The 20,704-nt window shown below is 41.2% G+C and overlaps 1 long non-coding RNA gene across 2 annotated transcripts in view; it reads right to left on the bottom strand.

Annotated features, from left to right (window-relative positions):
- Positions 1–2,072: 2,072 nt before the first annotated feature.
- The window catches only part of LOC111752894 (uncharacterized), a 31,457-nt gene continuing 12,825 nt past the window's right edge, over positions 2,073–20,704 (bottom strand). For both annotated transcript variants that reach the window (XR_002787790.2, XR_010321470.1), the window contains one exon: positions 2,073–2,709. This is a non-coding gene — a long non-coding RNA (uncharacterized LOC111752894). The remainder of the gene's footprint in view (positions 2,710–20,704) is intronic.

The following is a 20,704-nucleotide window of genomic DNA, read 5'->3' as shown; positions in this document are numbered from 1 at the left end:
ATATTTGAACCCAGATGTGACGGCCAGTGGTGGGGACAATAAATTTTCCAATATCTGGAAAGTGTTAGCTGGAGAACAAACAACTAGAAACCTGGCTAATCAGAAATTCTCCTGCCTTCGACTTTTAGGAAAAAAATGGGAAATCTCAAGAAAGTAACTCTAAATTGAGGTTTTCTCATAACCAACTTTCAGGATATTTCTCGACTCTTCCAATTCAGCCTAACTTCTAGATTTTCTGCATCAATATTTGCCATTCTAGCCAATGCAAATAATTCCTAATGGTGAATTTGAGATTCTTTAGGATCCAGAGAGATTTTCACAATTAACTGAAACAGATTAAATTATGTTCTATATATGCTACTTATTGCACTTTCCCAAGATTTCCAAGAATAAGGGCTAGTATTTTAAAAAGTTTCTACTTAAGCAAAAATAGAATAATACACCACATTCTCTGCATAGTCTAGTTAAATGAATTTGCTTCTATTAAAGAAAAAGTAGCTAATTAGAAAAGTTGGAAGCATGTGAAAATTCCCTAAATCTAGAAACTGAAGCCCATGAAGAATGTCAAGAAGTTTATGTCAGTGGCAGGAGAATCAGGGGTCATGGGAACCAAGAAGAAGGGAGTTTCAAGAAAGGGGAGGCTGACACACAATACAGAAGAGGTCAACACAACTGGACTAAACCAAAAACAAATAAGTTTCCTGAATACAACCAAATGCTTAGAAGGACAGAGTAGCAGGGGCAGGAGCCTGGGAACCATGGTTTCAGGGGACATCTAGGTCAATTGGCATAACAAAATGTATCAAGAAAACATTCTGTATCCCACTTGGGTGAGTGGCGTCTGGCGTCTTAAATACTAGCAAGCAGCCATCTATTGGTCTCAACTCACCTGGAGCAAAGGAGAATGAAGAACACCAAAGACACAAGGTAATTATGAGGCTAAGAGACAGAAAGGGCTACATAAACCAGAGGCTACATCAGCCTGAGACCAGAAGAACTAGATGGTGCCTGGCTATAACTGACGACTGGCCTGACAGGGAACACAACATAGAATTGCTAATGAAGAAGGAGAACAGTGGGATGCAGACCTCAGATTCTCATAAAAAGACCAGACTTAATGGTCTGATGGAGACTAGAGGGACCCTGGAGGTCATGGTCCCTGGACCTTCTGTTAGCCCAAGACTGGAACCATTCCCAAAGCCAATCTTCAGACAGGGATTGGACTGGACTATAAGACAGAAAATGATACTGGTGAGCTTCTTGGCTCAAGTAGATGCATGAGACTATGTGGGCAGCTCCTGCTGGAGGCCAGGTGAAAAGGCACAGGGGGACAGGAACTGGCTGAATGGACATGGGGAATACAAGGCGGAGAGGAGGAGTGTGCTGTCTCATTAGGGGAAGAGCAACTAGGAGTACATAGCAAGGTGTATATAAGTTTTTGTAAGAGAGACTGATTTGATTTGTAAACTTTCACTTACAGCACAATTAAAAAAAAAAAAGAGCTAAAGCCAAATAGCACAAAAATCTTAGTGAAATGGGTTCAAATTTATGTGAAAGCCACAAGTAAGCAAAAATCCTACAACATCCTCCAATTTAGTTCAAAAATAAGTCACTGAAGTCAAAGGTGATTTCATTAACCATTTAATTCTTAAGATTTCTAGGCTATATTTATTATCTCAGAAGTTTTTTCATTATAAGTTCATTTTAACATTAAGTATTTCTAATTGCAAAATAAAGCCCATATCTAGGTAGAAGTTCCCCTTGAGTTATGAAAGATTTACGGAGTATTTTTTTAAATTGTTAAGTGTTCATCAAATAGGTACTAGAATCGCCAAGGCACTGAGCTAAGCTAGAGAGAAAATAAGCATTTTTTAAAACATACCTTCCCCAATATTATAAAACAAAACAATGCTGTGTAAAGACATCTATTCCTTATGTCTTCTAGAGTAGGGGTTGGCAGACTTTTTTTTGAAAAGAGACAGGTAGTGAATAGTTTAGGCTTTACAGGTCATTTGGTTTCTTTTACAACTACTCAACTCCACTGTTAGAGATAGGGTTAGGGTTAGGGTTAGGGTTAGGGTTAGGGTTAGGGTTAGGGTTAGGGTTAGGGTTAGGGTTAGGGTTAGGGTTAGAGTTAGGGTTAGGGTTAGGGTTAGGGTTAGGGTTAGGGTTAGGGTTAGGGTTAGGGTTAGGGTTAGTGCAAGAGCAGTCATAGACAACATGTACCAGTGAGCGTGGCTGTGTTCCAATAAAACTATTTATGGACACTGAAAAGGGGGGGGGGAGTTATAAACAGAGGCAAAGCTGCAGAGACATGAAGATAAGACTGAAAAGTGGGGAGGTAGTTATGTAAGCCAGATTGCCACAGGTTAAGTGAGGTGAGGAAAGAAATCTGGTGAAGAAGCTTGGACGGTGTATTGTTCAATTTTCAAGAGAAACAGAATCAGTGAGACATGTAGAGAAAGAGCAAGAGAGAGAAAGAGAGATTTACATTAAGGGATTTGCTCACTCGACTGTGAGTGCTCACAAGTCCAAAATCCATAGGTCAGGTGACACGCTGTGGATACCTGCTGGCTGATGGAAGTGTAGAGGGGCTGACGAGTCTGAAAATCTGTAGGTCAGGCAGTGGATGGAGACTCCTGCAGGCTTGCATCCCAAGATCCGTAGGTCAGGTGACAGAGGGTGTAGAGTGGAGAGCGAACTCTGATCCTGCCAAAATACTTGTTTATTATCTGGAGGCAGAACACACCCCAAGGAAACTCCTTTTTCTTCTGACTAATTGGTTACATTACATTAGATTATCTTATGTAAAGTGATTACAATATGTTACATTACATTACATAGCATTACATTGCAGAACAGCAGCTAGTCTAGTGTTTGACCAAAGCACTGGAAAACATGTTGTTGCTAGGTGCAGTTGAGTTGGTTCCATCTCACCGTGACCCTATGTACAATAGATGCCCAGTCCTGCGCTATCCCCACAATCATTGCTATGTTTGAGCCCATTGTTGCAGCCACTGTGTCAATCCATCTCGTTGAGGGTCTTCTTCTTGTTTGCTGACCCTCTACTTTACCAAGCATGATGTCTTTCTCTAGGAACTGATCCTTCCTGATAACATGTCCTAAGTATGTGAGACGAAGTCTTGCCATCCTCACTTCTAAGGAGCATTCTGACTTTACTTCTTGCAAAACATTTGCTTGTTCTTCTGGCAGTCGACGGTATACTCAATATTCTTTGCCAACACCATAATTCAACAGCCCAGCTAAGTTGACACATCAAATTAAACACCATGGAAGGCAATAGCTAGATGTCTTTTAGCTGGAGATGATAATAGCCTGGAGAGAGGGTTCTTTTTGTTCCACGTTTATCTTAAGATGGAAGAGACTGTAGCATAGGTAAAGAGTGAGGAGTAGGAGCCAAGAGAAAGGGAGAGTTGGAACATAAAGGAGAGGCACTAATAAACAGAGCAGAGCCTGAAGGATGCAGAAGTTTGGGACTCAGAGCTTAGAGAAAAAGCTTAGAAAAGACCAAGGGCAAGTAGAAAAGGAAGTTGAGGGATCCGTTTCCTCCACAGCTAAGAATGTTGGGAGCTGGGGACAAGTTGAATATTCAAACCAGCACTGTGTGGAACATCAAGCCCAAAGTCCAACCACTGACTTTACCTTGTATGTTATTGAATTTTTAAGAGACCTCACTCTGTTTCTCTGTCAGCTCCAGTAAGGCTGTAATTTGCTTTGTATAGGTACATGGTGGCATTTCATTGATACAAGAATTTCCATTGTCTCCTCCTTTTTTGTTCCTCAAACACCAAGTCCTCTGCCATGTCTTAGCCTTTGTGCTTGCCATTCCCTTTGCTTAAAATCCTCTTCTTCCAACTCTGGTTCATTCTCAACCTTCAGGTCTCAGCTCAGTTTTCTTGTCTTCAGAAAAGCCTTCACTTACCTAGGTAAGTAATTTTCCTTAGTCACTCTCTACCTCTGTATCTTCCGCTAGCACGCAAGCTTCATGTGAGCAATGACCATTTCTGACTGGCTCACTGTTAGATCTCCATCGACATCAGCAGCAGAGTGAGTATTAAATAAGTATTTGTTGAGACTTCTGCTTCTGGATCTCGCTTGATGCTCCTCAGCAACTACCTGATGAACTGGCCTGAACAATTTGGCTCACACATTTCACTGCTGGTAGGTGTTAGTGACTGGAATTACTTCACTTCTGTTATGGTATTTAGAAACTTTATTAATAAACAGACTTCCCCTTCTTCTCCTCCTGCTCCTGGCATATACTTAGAAGAAAAGAAGGAAAAATCATCTTCTATTTCTGAAGTGACTTGGGCAGGTAATGGTGTTTGGGCTTAGAAGCGAAGGTAGATGTTAGTTGATGGACAGATGGCGGCAACTATGGGCCTCAGCAGATTATTTTGTTGTAGTGACTATTATGTAACTCCAGGTTGAATTATATGTTGATCTTAGTATATAAGGGAAAAAAAGGACAGCATAAGAGGCCTGTGAAGCATATCTACTTATATTATTTTTACCTAGATTTTAAATATTGGAGAGCGGTAGACTCTGCAGGCAGGGACAGTGTAAAATGAATGAGCAATTTCACATTTCTGAGAAGTTAGTACAAGTCTAACCTTTCCTCAGGGGCAGCAGCGTTCATCCAGAAGCCTCTACATTCCTGGCTTCTGTGAATACCTGGAACCCAGTTCCTTGTCTCCCAACTCCACACACACAACATGCACATACACACACACCTAGCATATAGCAAAAACAAGTCAAGAACAAATAGCTTTTACTCTAGACTGGCATTCCCTTTGCCGTGTCTAAGCCTCTAGTGCTGTAGTTTCTGAATCCTGGCTTCTGAACCGTGTGAGCCCAGAACCATAGCACCTACATGAAGGAGACTCAGCTGATCTGAGACTTCTGACCTGTGCACCCTAGGATTTTTACCCCAGGTGTATGACTTCTGTTTGCACAATTTTCCTGCCCAGCAGAGCTCCTATGTTTTAGTCACCTAGTGCTCTGTGACAGATATACCACAAGTGGGCAGCTTTAAAGAACAGAAATTCATTTTCTCACAGTTCTAGAGACTAAAAGTTCAAATCAGGGTCTCAGTTGTGTCAATTCCTTTCTTCTCAGTAGCCCTGGGCATTCCTTGATTCCTTGACTTGTAATCAATCCTCACATGGCATTTGTCTTCCTCTATGTGTATCTTTTTGTCTAGTCTGCTTTTCATAATTCAGAAGTGATTAGATTTAGAACCCACCCTACTCAGGTATGGCCTAATTAACATAACAAAGAAAACCCTATTCCCAAACAAGATCATATTTATAGGTATATATAAAAAAAAAAACCTGTTGCCTGTGTGTTACAGAGTAGAATTGCTCCATAGGCTTTTCTTGGCTGTAAACTTTATGGAAGAAGATTGCCAGGCCTTTCTTCCATGGAACCACTAGGTGAGTTCAAACTACTAACCTTTAAGTTAGTAGTTGAGTGCAACCTAGGGACCCTAAAAAAAAAAAAATTATCAAAACAAAAACCAAACCCATTGCCATTGAGTCGAGTCCGACTCATAGCAACCCTATAGGACAGGGTAGAACTGCCCCACAGAGTTTCCAAGGAACGCCTGGTGGATTTGAACTGCCAACCCTTTGGTTAGCAGCCACAGCACTTAACCACTATACCACCAGGGTTTCCATTTACAGGTACAGGGGCCAGGATTTCAATACATATTTTGGGGAGACACAATCTGAGCCATAACACATGCTCTGCTGGGTACTGCTACCCAATTGCTGCCTATATCTTGGTGATGCAATCACACTAAATTCAGCACTAAAAATTATTACAGCACATATCTTAACCTGAAGGTCTTAACATTATAGTTTCACTCATTATATGAAAATACACATCTCCCCAAACTTAGGTGACTCCTCATCTCTACACGTCTATGGAGGAGTTCCCCAGACATCAGGGACGTGGTCTACTCACTTTTACACACTATAATCCAGATGGGCTCTTATGAATTAAATTCTGTCCCCCAAAATATGTATTGGAATCCTAACCGCTATACTTGTGGATATAATCTTGCTTAGAAATGCGGTTTTCTTTGTTATGTTAATTTGACCATACCTGAGTAGGGTGAGTTCTAAATCTAATCACTTTTAAGTCAGAAAAGAGCAGATTAGAAACAGGCACACAGCAGATGAGGATTACCGAGGAACCAAGGAATACCCAGGGCTACCAACAAGGAAGGAATTGATACTACTGAGACCCTGATTTAGACATTTAATCTCCAGAACCATGAGAAAACAAATTTCTGTTCTTTAAAGCCACCCACTTATGATATTTCCATTACAACAGCACTGGGAAACCAAGGCATGGACTAAGAAGATTCTGCCCTCCCTACATTCCTAACATAGACTGTTTTCTGATTCTTTCTGAACTCAGCTTCTTCCTGAGGTCAGCTATGCCTGCCTTGTAAAAAAGTGTGTATACTTCATTCTGCACAGTAAATATACTCCCAGAAGACTCAGGAAATCAAAATTCTGTTTAAAATAAATAGTAGCTTGTGAGGCAAACTAGTCAGATAGGAAGATTACACGCTTTAAAATCAGTGAGAAATGCTTTTAAACCCACACTTGTGAACTATGTGATTGTAGATACATTTCTTAACTCTGTGAGCCTCAGTTTCCTCATCTATGAAACAAATAATAATGTCTCGTAGGACCGTTATGAGCATCAGGTGACATAATATATATCAGACTGCTGGCAGGTAATAAGTGACAAGGCTTCTAAGAATTTAATTTTGTTCTTCACTATCCCTTTTCCTAACTTATCTGTGGCTATAAACAGATAACTTATAACATAGTTCTTTAAAAAAACGTTCTACATCCTACTTTGGTGAGTAGCGTCTGGGGTCTTAAAAACTTGCAAGTGGCAATCTAAGGTATATCTATCTGTTCCATTCCAACCAGAGCAAAGGAGAATGAAGAAAACCAAAGACACAAGGAAAATATTAGCCCAAAGTACTAAAGGACCATGTGAACCACAGCCTCCACCAGCCTGAACCCAGAACAACTAGATAGCGTCTGGCTGCCACCACCAACCACTCTGACAGGGATCACAGTAGACATCCCCAGACAGAGCAGGAGAAAAATGTAGAACAAAATTCAAATTCACAAAAAAAGACCAGACTTACTGGTTTAACAGAGAATGGAGGAACCTCCGAGAATATGGCCTCCAGACATCCTGCTAACTCAGAACTGAAGCCATTCCCACAGTCTACCTGTCAGCCAAAGATTAGACAGTCCTATAAAACAAACAATAACACATGTGAGGAACATGCTTCTTAATTCAATCAAGCATAGGAGACCAAATGGGCAACACCTGCCCAAAAGCAAAGACTAGAAGGCAGGAAGGAAGGGACAGGAAAACCGGCCAAACGGACACAGGGAATGCAGGGCAGAAAAGGATGACTGCTGTCGCACTGTGGGAATGCAACCAACGTCACGAAACAATGTGTATAAATTTTTTAATAAGAAACTAACTCGAGCTGTAAACTTTCACCTAAAGCACCATAAAATTATAAAAAAAAAAAAAAAGACACCTTGGGGAGTTCAATTGCATAGCCTATATAATGGTTTGGGTACATAATATTTATGTGAGTTCCCTGAGAACCAGACCTTTTCTGTAACCTCCAGGCCTAGTGTTTAACACATAGCTGATGTTCAATAAATACATGTTTAATGAATGAATAAATGTGAATAATTTATGCGATCACCCCACCTCTTATTTCCTGGACACCGACTATCCCCTGTGACGCTGACTTTCCAAATAGTTCCCCAACAACCAGTATTTGCTCCTCGATTAATTACTTAGCCTAAGGGAACTTCACTCGAAGTAGGTCCTCTTAGTAAGTCTGTTGCTTGATGGACCACACTTTTTCTCCTTTGAGCACAGCGCCTTCTGTCTTAGTCCCAGAGGGTAGGCTGCAGCTCTATGCAGTTCTCTTAGCCCAATCCCTGGCAGAGCATCTCAGACAGGTAAGAGCGAGGCCAGGTGAGCTGTGGGTGCCCTCTGTGCTCTCTCATCAGCCCCAGTGCTACAGCCCCAGATTCTTTTCTGAAAGCGGAGAGAGATCACTGTCCCATGACCACAGGGCCCATTTGCCCACCAGGCACAATAGGCAGAACAGACCTAAGGCCCATAATACTGTTAGAGGCCCATAAAAAAGTTGTAATTTTAGTTTCTTTTAAAATCAGGAGAAAAATGACTATAATAATAATAATGCATATCTAATATTGAGTCCGGGAGGCCCTGGGTGGTGCAGTGAATGTGCTCAGCTGCTAACTTAAAGTTTAGAGGTTTGAGTCCACCCAGAGGCACCTTGGAAGAAAGGCCTGGAGATCTACTTCCAAAAGATCATCCATGAAAAACTCTACAGAGCACAGTCCCACTCTGACACACCTGGGGCTGCCATGAGTCAAAATCAGCTCAGTGACAACCGGTTTTTAATAATGAGTCTAGAAAATGAATTCATCATTCTACTAACACGTTTGTAAAATAAAAATTTTTAATGTTTTTTTATGGAGGAAGGACCCATGAAGGCAAAAATGTCCAGGTCGTATAAAAGTCATAGTGCGACCATAGTGACCTGAGCAGAATATCACCCAAGCATTGTGCTGCCCTGGAAGGGGCTACTCCCTCTAGATATCTTCCCAGAGGAAAGCAAAGCTCCACAGAGATGAGTTCAGAGGCAGAAGGATTTCTAAGACTTTCACAGCCTCTTAAACAAGACAAACCCAAGCACAGTATACCCTTTCCCCTCCCTTCTGGGCCAAAAAACTCAAGGGAAACTCAGCATGATCTCACTCTTTTCTCCCAAACAAAACAAACTGGTGTGACCTCATCCCCTGACTCTCAAGTGAGGAAAGCTTACTAACGACCTCATCTCCTTTTCCCTCAAAGGCACGCTCAAGCATAACCCCCACAAAGAAGGCAAAAATCAGACATAATGTCACAGTCCCACATCCCTATCTTCTGCCCACCTGGTGGATGACACATTTCCACCCCGACTGCTCCTCAGAAGTGGCTCCACCTGAAGGTGTGGGTGTCTGGCTGGACGCAGCTTCCTCTCAGCCACAGGGCCAGCTGGCCCATCTAAAGGCAGCTTAGAGCAAGTGAGTGATGAGTGACTTATACTGTGACTCAGCTTGCTGTGGCAGAGAATTTATTCACAGCTCAAATAGGAAGTTTTTAGGCAAGCCTGGAGGGCAAGCTGAGCCAACTCAGGATGAGAAACTAAAAATCAAAAAAGGAAATCCAGGGCTAAGAAATTCCTAGAAAAGAATCCATAACCTTGGCCTGGAGAAGCTGCAGAGCTAGGCAGGGGAAGCCCTCAGACCAGCAGCTCACAGCACTGACAACAGTCCGGAGATGTGCCATCTGTCTGTCCATGTTTCTTGCATGTCTGTCTGACATCTTCTAGGGGCACTGGGTCCTCCGTCTCCAAGAGGGAGAATGGCAAGGCTGTGACAGGCCAGGCAGCGGGTATGCACAGGAGCACTCAGGATCCAGTGAACACTCTTATTTGAACCTGCTGTCCAGATTTGATTTATGAGAAGGGAACTGAAGTGAGGAGAAGTTACAGTCTGTCCCATAGCCACAGACCCCTGCCTGGCATCATACAGAGGTCTGGTGTAGGTCAAGAAGGAGACCAGGCAAGCAGCACCAGCCACCTAAGGCATCACGATTATGTGAGTCCCAAGAAAAGTATCTTGTCCCTTTCCCTCAGATCTTCTGCATGTCCCTGGGTGTTAAAAATGTCTTAACTGGGTACAACTGCTTTGCATTCTCCTGCTAGGAAGAAGGTTACATGCAAATACTCCTGGGAGAGATATTGTTGTTGTCATCGCCTCAAACTCATGGTGACTTTATTCATAACAAAATGAACTAGGAGAGGTAGGCACTAACATATGGAAACTGACAATAGATCTCCTCCTGAGGAAAAGCTTGTGTAATCTAAGCCTCAGCTGCTTCCTCTGTGAAATGAGGATAACCAAATTACCTATCTCACGGTGATGTGGTAAGGATCAGTGAGACCTTCCTGACCACCTACTGAAGATAGCCACACTCCTTTCCTCAACCCTCGCCAGGTTTTCCTAGGCATCCTTCCCCATTTTTTCTACATAACATTTATCTTCATCTCCAAATCATGCATTTTACTTTTTAAATTGTCTTTATCTTGCTTTGGAATGTAAATTATATGAAGGCAGGGATTTTTGTCTGTTTTGTTCACTACCGTGTCCCCAGCACCCAGAACATTGCTAGCATAGAGCAGATTCTCAGTATTTGTGGAATGAATAGTTCCTTTAAAGTGCTCAACACAGTGGTGCAGTGGCTGGTACATACAAGTATGTAATACATGTTAACTATTATTACTTGAAGGACACCTGGGGGAGAAGTGGCTAAGCACTTGGCTGCCAACTGACGAGTTGGCAGTTCAAATCCACCAGCCACTCCACAGGAGAAAGATGTGGTAGTCTGCTTCCGTAAAGATTACATCCTTGGAAACTCGATGGGGCAATTCTACTCTGCCCTATAGGGTCCCTATGAGTTGGAATTGACTTGATAGCAACAGGTTTGGTTTTGGTTTTTACTATTATTTGTATCATTCTATGCTACAAGATGCTAAAAGTGAGGAATGATGGAGATCCAGAGAGAAGAGAAAGGGATGCAGAAAAAAGAGAATCAGTAAGGATCCAGGAACATAAAAACAAACTTCCTGAATGGCACAGTTTCGCTGAGGGCGGGCCTATAGGTGTGGGAGAGTGAATGGCTCCATGCCAAGCCCACTGAATAACTCAAAGTGCACACCATATAATGGTGCCTCATTGTGTCTACATCATAGAACCTTTAAAACAATGTACATGTACTTTTTAGTCAACCAGTTTACTTCGTTTTTTGAATCTTAGGAGAAAATCCGTATAGGCCAATTGTACCTCCCACTACAAATCTGACCACGAAGCATTACAAATTTTCAGTATTTCATTTGATACTTGCAAGGAAATATGAAGAATAAGTTGTTCAAAATCAACCCCAGTAAACCATCCCACAATAGTGCCACCAGGAGTACACCAAGCTATAGGAACCAAAACTGAGGCTCAGAAGGGCATCAGAGCAAAAGGCTGGAAGTGCTAAAACAAGTAGAATTGAGGCATGACATGCTATAGCAAAGAAAGAACCATTCTTCTAAAGTAGGTACTAAGCTCTCAGAGCATTCTGGTACGGCGTATTCTTATTACATGAGTTCACAGATCGTATGTAGCCAAAATTTAAAGTCTGTCTTCTTGCCAGAAATTGGTTCTTTCAGTTGTGTTCTCCCTTATCTCAGTTCCTACGGACACGCCACACGCCCACACATAAACACAAACACACACACTAAGCCTTCCTTCATCTGAGTCGTTTTTCTTACTGAAATGCCCTGCTGACCTTCAAAAGGGAAAGGAGAAACTCTTCAAAGCCATGAAAAGACGTCATTGTCCTAACACTTTGGGAAGACCAGCACGAAAATTATTTGTTTGTTCTCTTCATCCAGGCCCCTACTTTCATCAGGTGGAGGCACACTCAGGCTCCCAATAGGAAAGCCAGGAGGTAGGTAGGCTAGCCTGAGATCAGTCTGTGAAGCCCAGTCAGTTGGTCCTGGCTTTTCAAAATACCACACGTCCCGTGTCTTTGTGCAAAAATATAAAAAAAGCACCTCATCCAGGCACATGAATTTGAAAAAGGTTTTGTTCCTATGGGCTGAAGCATCCCTGAGTCTGGTAAGTGAAGCAAGGCTATATTTTAGCCTACTCTCACCCCCCTTGGTTGGACACCATGTGCAGTACTGAAACGGCATAACTGTAGTAGCAGCTGGGTATGTTGGAAAAGGTTGTGATGGCTTGCGGCTATTCAATCAAACACTAATCTAGGTATTGTTGTGCCAGTATTTTGTAGCTGTGGTTGACATCTACAATCAGTTGACTTAAAGTAAAGGAGATTAGCTCAATAGTGTGGTTGGACCCCATCCAATCAGTTGAAAGGCCTTAAAAACAAAACAGAGGTTTCTCTGAGAAGGAAGAAATTATTGCTCAAGATTACAACATCAGCTCCTAACAGAGCTTCCAGCCTGCTGGACTGTCCTACAAATTTCAGACTTGTCACGCCCCACAGTCATATAAGCCGATTCCTGGAAATAAATCTCTCTCTCTCTTTCTCTCTGTGTGTATGTAAATGTGTATGTGTATATTTATGTACGTATAATTTTTTTTTAAAACATAACTCTGGTGGGGCAGTGGTTAAAGACTTGGATGCTAGCTAAAATGTTGGTGATTCAAACCTACCAGCCACTCTGCAGGAGAAAGATATGGCAGTCTGCTTTTGTAAGGATTTACAGCCTTGGAAACCCTACGGGACAGTTCTACTCTGTCCTATAGGGTTGCTATGAGTCAGGATTGACCCAATGGCAACAGGTTTGGTTTGGGGTTTTGATGTATATATATATATATTTTACACACACACACACACACACACACACACACACACACATCCTTATATCCTACTGGTTCTATTTCTCTGGAGAACCTTGACTGATACAAGGTATTGGGATACTGAAGGGCTAGGGGTAAGTGAAAAACAAAATACTTGACCCCTACTGTATACACCCCAGGGACAAGACACTTTTCCTTTGAGCGGGGGTTGAAAAAGTCTTTGGGTCTCCTCTAGAGGATGGTAAAAGATGGCTCCTGTTGCTTCTCTTCAATGCTGCCACTAGCCACTAGTCAGCCCTACTAGAGGTCTGTAGTATCAACACTTAATCTAGGCTGAACTAGGAAGAATGTCCTTCATGGGTGAAGGTTAAACAAGTAATTTAAAGGCTCTTTTGGAGACGGGCAATGTGGTACCATGGAAAGACCACAGGACATGTAATCAGCTGAACTGCATTTCCCAGAATTTCCTTTTCTGCATGTTTCTGGTTAGAGTGGACCCTGAGAGATATTCTTGTATGACATTTGGAGGGCAGAAGTGAAGCAGCAGCCATTTTGTAGCTCATAGCTCACACGTCTTGTCACTTATCTGCTGGCTCACCTCATTGGAGTGGAGCAGCAAGCAGGCCTACAAGTTGACCATCTTCCCCTGCATCTTCTTTAGCTTCTCTGACTCCTGGGCCAGGTGTGTGTTTACCTCCATGGTGAAAAGTGCCAGCTTCTCCTGCATGACACCTACACCATTAAAGTCAGAGGTAGCAAGAACTGACACAGGCTTCACTCAGTCCTAGTGGACTCCATTTCATATTTGTGGGGCTCCGGTTTGTCCTTGCCCTCCCCTATTTTGCATTTATCTTCCTTTCGTGACTGCCTGATACGTGGACTTCAAGCTTCAGCATCAAATGTGAAGATAAGAGCCTTACAGAAACTCCTTAACCAGCTCCCACAATTACATGGGGTCAAATTCCTGTAACAGATTACATACAGTATATGTATTCTGTTTTGATTGAATCTCAAGTGATACAGAATTTGTTACCAGATGGGTGCTGCTATAACAAAAACCTAAAATGTGGGAGTGGCTTTGGAATAGGGCAATGGGAAAAGCTGGAAGGCCTTTGAGGAGAATGCTAGTGAAAATTTGAAGGACTGAGTAGTAACTGTAAAAACATGTAGGTCTTCGAGGAAGCTGCAGATGAGGGCTTAAAATAGGAAAGTGAGGAAATCTTATGGGAAATGTAAGAAAGGGGATTCTTGTTACATAGTGGTAGAAATTTAGCAACACATTTACCTTCAGTAACATGGAAAGTAGAAAATGTTTCTAATGAATTAAGTGAACTAGCTGAGGAGATTGCTAAACAGGCTGTTGAAGGTGCCTCCTGGTTTTCCTTGCTGCTTATAATAAAACGTGGGAGGAGAGAGATAAGCTAAGGTAAGCACTGTTAAACAAAAACAAGCCGAACTTGGTGATTTTGAAAATTTCCAGCCTTTCCAAATGACAAATGATGCTAAAATTAAAATGCGGCTTCCAGGCAAGGATCACATCCAGGAAACTCTCAGGAAAACATGATCTAAAGATGAAACCATAGGTGTGTCTATAAGATCCTTTGTTAAAACCTCAGAAGGATCAAAGATGGTGCCTCAGAGTACCTTTTAGTCAGATAAAAAGCCCTCTAAAGAATTTAAGGGTATATCCCTCGGATCTTATCAATCAAACGGTATGATTTCTAAGAAGATTAATGATATTGTCCTTTAGCTATTCCAGTAGAAGTCCAAGGTAGAGAAGAACTTATCTTAAGTATTTTTGTTTATTTACTCTTCTCTAAAAGATTGAATCCCAGTAAGATTCACAGGAGACTCACAAATTTCTTAGAAGAATTATATTCATAGAAACACTGCCAGCTTAAATTGAAAGGAACACAGAAAAACAAAGAGAAACCTTTGAACTCCCAAAATTCTACAGGTAGGAAGGAGGTTGTGAAAACTTCACAGCAGCAAATACAGGCTGTCTTTCATGGAAGATAAAGGATGAGTCAGAGGGTGAAACCAAGAGGCCAAAAGTAGAGCCAAGAGTCTGAAATTTGAAGTCGAGAGCTATGGAGAATTACTCCTGAGCAGCAGTAGTACTGAGTCTCAATCAAGGAACTTACAAAATTTGTCTGGCTAGGTTCAGAATTGCTATTGATCCTGGAACCTTTATGCCTTTCACACAACCCCTTTCTTAAAAATAATGTCTATAGTGGTTATCCTATGCCTGTCCCACCATTGTATGTTGGGAGTGTGGGAGATAGAAAACTTGTTTCTTTCATTCAAAGGTCTTCAGATAAAACTTAAAGAACTAAATCAAAGGAATTTCATCTGCACCAAACCTGTTTAAATGGCAAGAGTCTGGATTTGAACTAATGTTGTAAAGGCATGAGGATTTTGGGGGCTTTGAAAGGGAGTGAGTATATTTTTTCATGTAGCAAGAATGTAAATAATTTTTTACCAGAGGCAAGACTGTGTTTTTTTAACCACAATATTTGTAGTATCAAATCATATAAAACATGATGATTTTAAAACGTGTCCACAAATCATTTGATACTGTGGATTCTAATTCCCCTTCTCTTGAATTTCCTCTTGAAATTATTTTCCAGTTTTATGGACTTGTCAGAATATGGTACTGTACAGTCAACAAGCCCTCTTATCACTCCCTGGCGTCTTACCCTCGGCTCCATCTGCACCCTCCATGTAAGCCCTCCTAATCCATCCACTCTCAACATTCCAACACCCATAAGCACTCCTAATCCATCCACTCTCATCCTGTTATGAGGGATAGAGAGGCTGCTTTAAGAGTGCATGCATGGATGCTGGGAGTGAAGTGTCCTCTACCTACCTTGTCAAAAATGAACAAAAGTGTAAACACCAACCTAGGACAGTCTGACACAGAAAAGATATCTTTTAAAAATCCCAGAATGTCACAATGAACTAGTTGAGAAAGAGCATGATGAACTGTATTGGGTTCTTCAGAGTCAGCCTCTGTGGAAAAAATATTGAACAGTTGGCTCATTCACTGACATTTGGAACAGTTAATGAGGGAGGAAAAAAAAAAAAAAAGGAAAGGCATGAATAAATGGTTTCTTTTATCCATAGGTATCTGATCCAGGAGCCAAGGCTCATGAATCTTGGAGTACAGTGAGCTACAATCATGGGTGATTCTTCAAATGAAGAGCCAAACACTGGCAAAAAAAAGAAAAAACAAATTGGTTCATCACATTTCTGACTATCACGGACACTGAGAAATGGACACTTTAAAGCAACCCACTAGTTTCCTGGTACTGCTGCTGTCATTGCAAAATCTTGGCTACTTCAAAGTATCATCTTTGTCTCTGCCAAAGAAAGCCAACCTTTAAAATAAACTAAATCCAAGGTCACTTACTTCCACATAAAGAGAATATTTTGTGAGTTGCCAAAATTCATTTTTCTAATGTATTCTTATCCAATAACTTAAGCCTGGTGTGCTGGGCAGAATCCAACTTGGGCAATTTCCATTCTAACAACCAAATTCCCCCAGGGAGTTTGAACTGGACACAATGTTACTCTTCATTTCCTCAGCTATCCTCTCATTAATCAAACTAATGCTTTTCACCCCCAATGCATGATGGGGATATGGGGATGGAATTTCTAAAAAGAGATTATTCTTAAGAATTAAGTGAGGAGAGATTCTATTTTATGAACTTAGTAAAGTTCTTCGGAAGTCAAGCCTGGATTCATTTATTTAACAAATAGGTGTTAAGGTATATGCCAAGTGCTGTTCTCAACACTGCAGATAGAGTAGGACACAAGAAAAGGTTTCTGCTTTCAAGAAATAAATATTGGAATAAGTGATGAGACGAAGTCAGAGACAGAGGCAGAAATAAGATCATTTAGACCATGATATGGAGTTTGGATATTACTGTTAAGGTGCAGTTGGAGAGTATTAGGCAAGTGATACAACTGGATATTTTATAAGATCACTATGCAGGGGAAGGGCCATTGCATGGGGTATCTACGGGCCAGAGTCCTAGCCTTGTGCTGTTTCCACTGGAATCTAGTCATTCTGGGAGTCAACACAGCTGTGGTCATATTTTCCTTCCTGTGGTCCCTCAAACAGCATTGTATATCTTGGTTAGCTCACAGGGCCAAGGAAGACAAAGCCATGACTTGACCACATGGTATTATTCCATAAACAATAGGAAATGGTTTCCTCCCTCTCCTCTCCAGCCAACTATACTTCACAGGCTCCCTTTTGTATAGGGGCACCAGACAAGAGAAGGTAAATAGAGAAGCTTAAGTTCCTTTCCACTGCTCCAAGAGCAGCTCATGCACTGCTGAAGATAACTCACAAAAGGAGCAAATTCATGAAAATTAAGAAGCTGAAGTATATGTCCCTGATTAAATGTGGTATTTGTGAAAAGCATAATACTACTGACAAAGAATCATTGAAAACTTTCTATTTATTGTCCACACCTTGTGGACAATGGCAAATATAAATGATAAAGTAATAGAATCTGAGAGTAGTAAGGGATGTTAGTAGTTATCAAAGTCCAACCTCTCACCTAATGTAGGATTTTTCAATACACCCTTGAAAAGGAAACCTCCAGCATCATATACCCCTCCTATCTGACCATAGGGGGACCACATGAGTAGAAGTTTAACTGGATATTTTTCTGTTGGTTAGGAAATAACATCAACTATAGTACCTATTGCCCAAAGTTGTGGTCTGAAGGACAGAGAGAAAGCCATGTCTTAAAGAGGGGCCAAGGTCACAACCTGGAAAGAGAGCCCCAAATAATGTTGCCAGTCTTAGGAGTGAGATAGAAGAGACGGAAATCAAGGGTACAGAGCTAAAACAAGAAGAAACTAAGGATGCTAATAATGAGGGATACGGAGTAGGTGGGTTGAAGGTGACCAAGTCTGGAAGAATTCCTAAGGGCATGTGCAGGTTCTCAGGGTAGATTTTTAAATAGAATTCTCACACAAATTTTTATGATTGTGCCAAGTACTTTTGGAGGCCTGAAAAAGAACCTATATCCAGCTTCTACTGAATGGTTTCTTGCTATAAGGACCTCATTGTCTCAAATGGAAGCACATTTCATCATTAAACCAATATACCAATGTCTGTCAAGTTGATTCCCACTCATGGTGATTCCATGTATGTCAGAGTAGAATTGTGCTCCATAGGGTTTTCGATGGCTGATTTTTCAGAAGTAGATTGCCAGGTCTTTTCTCCAAGATGCCTCTGAGTGAACTTGGACTTCCAACCTTCCAGTTAGCAACTGAGCATATTAACCATCCGTACCACCCAGGGACTCCATTCCATCATTAGGAAGTGCCAATGATCTGCATCCTCTGCCTTCTGGTCATAGGTCTGCTGTCTCATGACCCACAGAGCAAATTTAATTCCTTTTCCTAAGGATAACCCCTCAAATAATTAAAAACAGTTCCCATGTCCCCTTTCAATATGTCCTGCTCTATGCTACACATTCCCGGATTGCTTCAACTGTCCTCAAATGGCATAATTTCATAGGTGCCAAATTTTCAAGTTGAAAAGATTTTCAGAGATTTAAGTCCATTCCTCTCTTAACCCAAGAGGACACTGAGATTGTGAGATGTTAAATGTGGTGAGATGGGAATGGATTTTGCCCAATGTCACCCATAAGTGGCAGATTCAAAAACCTGAATCTCATAATCCCAAATCTAGTATTTTCTCCATGTCTTCCAACAACTCTTACCATCCCGCTCACCTTCCTCTGAACTGACTCCAGCTTTTCAGACTTCTTTAAATGTTACCCCTCCCCAGCCCTGTCCCACAGATTGCTGTGTCCCCAAGTGGGACTGGAGTGGACCCCCGGGCCTCTGGACCCCACCACGTTCTGCACCCAGCACCACCCCACCAAGCACCACACCCCTGAGTGGGACCAGCATGGACCTCTTGACACCCAGACCCTGCCCTCCACTGCCCCCAGACCCACCCCGCTGGCCCCAATTCATGCCACAGACAAATGACCCATTCTTGCCCCTCCCGGTTCACTCAACCTTCCCTGCTGCACCATAGTTGAAAATAAGCACTGCCCACCTGGACAATGTGGTGAGAACTATCATGCCCACAGACAAGCATGCAACAAAGCACACTCGGTCCACCCACCCAGACATAACCAAACAAAGCTAAAAAACAGGATAAAGCATATCATCAATAACGAAGAAAATAATTCCCGAATATCTCAGAGACAGCAGACAATATCAAAACATAAAAAACAGGACAGGATGGCTCCAGTAATTGACCAAAATAAAACACCAGATGACCTTCTGGTGGAAGAAAAGGCACTGGAACTTCCTGATAGAGAATTCAAAAGTCTAATATTCAGGGCTCTCCAAGAGATTAGGAAAGAGATCAAGGAAAACATAGACAAAACTAAGGGAAAAAATAGGCAAAATCATGGAAAATACAGACAAAATCAAGGAAAACACAGAATGCAATGGAAGAATTCAGGAAATAACACAAGAACAAAATGTCAAAATAAGTAAACCATTAGAAATCATACAAAAACAGCAATTAGAAATCCAAAAGACAAACAACAAGATTTCAGAACTGGACAACACAACAGAAGGTTTTAGGAGGAAATTTGAAACAATGGAAGACAGGAGACAATTCCTTGGATACCACTTTGTTTAAGGAAAAATCAGAGAAAAGAATGAAGAAAACCTAAGAACTATGGGGGATACAATCAACGGCAAAAATTTGCATGTGATCAGAGCCCCAGAACAGGGGACAAAATGGAAAACACAGAGAGGATCATTGAAGATTTGCTGACAGAAAACTTCCCTAATATTATGAAAGATGAAAAGCTGGCCACCCAAGAAGCTCAATGAACCCCACATACAATAGACCCCAAAAGAAAGTAATGAAGATCTATCATAATCACTCTCACCAAAACCAAAGACGAAGAAAGAATCCTGAGAGCAGCTCGAGAAAAACAAAAAGTCACATACAAAATGTAAACAATAAGACTAAGCTCTGATTACACAGCAGAAACCATACAGGTTAGAAGGCAATGGGATGGCATATACAAAACCTTGAAAGAAAAAAGTTGCCAACAAAGAATAATATATCCTGCAAAATTTTGCCATGTACATCTGTACATGGCAAAATTAGGATGTGTACAGATAAACCAAAATTAAGGGAATATGTAAAAATCAAACCAAACTTCAAGAACTATTAAAAGGAGTCCTTTGGTTTTTTTTTGGTTAGAGAACCAACAATATCAGACAACAACCTGAATATAGGACACAGGACAAAATCATCCAGATACCAACCTAGCTAACAAACTCTCAAGGATAAAACAAAACTAAAAGATTTATAACAAAGAACCAGAGACTTCAATCTGTAAATGACAACATCAGAAAAATAAAACCCATTGCCACCGAGTCGATTCTGACTCACAGAAACTCTATAAGACAGAGTAGAACTGCCCCACATGGTTTCAAAGGAGCAGTTGGTGGATTTGAACTGCCTACCTTTTAACCACAGTGCCACCAGGCCTCCAATAAAAGGGGTAATAAGTGGTATAGGTATAGAATTTTCAAACCAAGCAGAAGTCAGGGTGACATCAAGTAATAAAAACTTGGCTCAAACTTAGGAAGTTAAGGGTAAATTTCAAGGTAACCACAAAGAAAGTTAATGAACCTACTTATCAAAATAAAGAAGAAAAATATGAAGTCTCAGTAAGCACAAAATCTACAAAAACAAAAGAACAAAAAGAAATTTCACAAACAAAAGGAACTCAGCACAGGAGAGTAAGAGGAACAAAGAAAATGTCAGCACCACAAAAAAAAAACTACAAAACGACAGCAATAAACTCATGCCTATTGATAATCACGCTGAACGTAATTGGATTAAATGTGCCCGTAAAGAGACAGATAGTGACAGAATGGATTCAAAAAACATGACTCATCAATATACTGTCTACAAGAGACACACTTAGAAACAAAGACATAAATGTATTAAAAATCAAAGAATGGTGAAATATATATATATGTGCCAAGCAAACAATGACAAAAAAAGAGCAGGAGTGGCAATACTAATCTTAGATAAAACAGACTTTAAGGCAAAATGAACCATGAAAGTTAAGGGAGGACATTATATAATGGTTAAAGGACAA

This window comes from Loxodonta africana, chromosome 3 (genome assembly GCF_030014295.1).
Source record: "Loxodonta africana isolate mLoxAfr1 chromosome 3, mLoxAfr1.hap2, whole genome shotgun sequence".
NCBI lineage: Eukaryota > Metazoa > Chordata > Mammalia > Proboscidea > Elephantidae > Loxodonta > Loxodonta africana.
This window is presented reverse-complemented; position numbering and strand designations above follow the sequence as displayed.